Source organism: Micropterus dolomieu, linkage group LG04, assembly GCF_021292245.1.
Source record: "Micropterus dolomieu isolate WLL.071019.BEF.003 ecotype Adirondacks linkage group LG04, ASM2129224v1, whole genome shotgun sequence".
Lineage (NCBI taxonomy): Eukaryota > Metazoa > Chordata > Actinopteri > Centrarchiformes > Centrarchidae > Micropterus > Micropterus dolomieu.
The window spans coordinates 34033979-34036145 of record NC_060153.1 but is presented as its reverse complement, the minus strand read 5'-3'; the positions used below and the strand labels follow the sequence as shown (position 1 = coordinate 34036145).

The window sequence follows — 2167 nt, the reverse complement described above, 5'->3', positions numbered from 1 at the left end:
GTAGTGTGTGCAGGTGTGGTGATGCAGGTGCGGTAGTGTGTGCAGGTGTGGTGATGCGTGCAGGTGCGGTGATGCAGGTGCGGTAGTGTGTGCAGGTGTGGTGATGCAGGTGCGGTGATGCAGGTGCGGTAGTGTGTGCAGGTGTGGTGATGCGTGCAGGTGCGGTGATGCAGGTGCGGTAGTGTGTGCAGGTGCGGTGATGCAGGTGCGGTGATGCGTGCAGGTGCGGTGATGCGTGCAGGTGCGGTAGTGTGTGCAGGTGCGGTGATGCGTGCAGGTGCGGTGATGCAGGTGCGGTAGTGTGTGCAGGTGCGGTGGTGCGTGCAGGTGCGGTGATGCGTGCAGGTGCGGTGATGCGTGCAGGTGCGGTGATGCGTGCAGGTGCGGTGATGCATGCGTGCAGGTGCGGTGATGCGTGCAGGTGCGGTGATGCAGGTGGGGTGATGCAGGTGCGGTAGTGTGTGCGGGTGCGGTAGTCTCACCTTGAGGATCTCGAACAGATGCAGACAGTGGTAGACTGGAGTGAGCAGCAGTCTGGGCAGAACGTACTGAACCGCCTCTTTGAAACCTTCACAGATGGACTGAAGACAGAGACATCATCATCACCACCACATTATTTGCAATTCTGACATCTCTGTATAAATACTACAGTACCCATGAGCCTCAGCTGCTGTTTCTGAGGAGGAGCCAGAATCTAAATGTTCGATCGGACCCGAAAGCTCTGTGACCGGCAGCGTGTTGGTGAAATGCACCCTTGGAGTTGTAGTCGACTTTCTTTTTTAGAAAATGAAAATGTCTTATGACATGGATTTATGATGGATTATATAATGTTCAAACATGAGAGGTCATCACAGAACAGGGAATTCTGGGAGGTATTCAGTCAAAGTAGCGCCCTGATAATAAAGTAGTAAAGAGGTGGAGCCTGAACACCTGTGATTTCAGAGGGGAGGGGGGCGGCTTACCTGGAGGTGGAAGGCAGCTCCTGGTTTGGACACCTGACTCAGGAAGTGTTCATGGAAACCAGAGCGCAGGATGTCCTGAGCGTACGTCTCATAGGGGTCAAAGGCCAGCTCCTGTCAATCAATTCACACAGCAGCCAGTCAGTCAACCACACACACCTGAGATGCATTATCATCAATAGGGTTGAACCATTTTGGAAAATAATCTAATTGCAATTTGTTTTTACCAATATTGCGATTGCAATTTAATAAGCGATTAATTTTTAAGCTCTTTACCTTCTGTATTATTCAAAATAGACAAGCAGTAAATCAGTGTATAGTCTGACCAACACAATATTAGCTAGATTCAACATACACTGTTCTTTCTTGTGGGTCAGGCCTGTGTTACGATGAAATTAGGTGATGCATTAATTGCATGAATTATTATAATAAGCTCTGGTGGAGAAGAAATATCAAATTTTAATAATATGAGAAAGATAATATAAGAGTCAAGTCATGGCATTCAATTTATATGATAAAGACCTAATATCATCAGGTCGGCCTACCTACAGATCACAAGAACTAAGTTCACCACAGTGTGTTATACAGTAAGCGCTCAATACAAAATCCAGTTCAACCACCAATGAATGAATTCATATCCCAGTTCTAATCTCCTTGGAGTCCATCTTTCTCTATCCCAGTAAGCAAACAAAAAATACTCAGTTTGAGGTTCAATTCAATCAATCACCAAACAGCTGTGTGACTTTCTACAGAGCAATAGTTTACTTGAGGATTTTCAGTCAGGATTTAGAGCTCATCATAGCACAGAGACAGCACTGGTGAAAATTACTTACGACCTCCTTATTGCATCAGACAAAGGACTTGTCTCTGTACTGGTTTTATTAGATCTTAGTGCTGCATTTGATACCATTGACCATCAGATCCTATTGCAGAGACTGGAACATTTCATTGGCATTAAAGGAACCGCTCTAAGCTGGTTTAAGTCCTATTTATCAGATCGATTTCAGTTTGTACATGTTAACGATGAGTCCTCCATGCACGCCAAAGTTACTCATGGAGTTCCTCAAGGATCTGTCCTCGGACCAATCCTCTTCACTTTATATATGCTTCCTTTAGGCAATATTATCAGGAAATATTCCATAAGCTTTCATTGTTATGCAGATGATACTCAGTTATATCTATCGATAAAGCCAGATGAAACTCATCAG

General features: G+C 45.5%; 1 protein-coding gene across 1 annotated transcript in view; it reads right to left on the bottom strand.

Moving 5' to 3' along the window:
• The window catches only part of LOC123970314 (son of sevenless homolog 1-like), a 35518-nt gene that overhangs the window by 21809 nt on the left and 11542 nt on the right, over nt 1-2167 (bottom strand).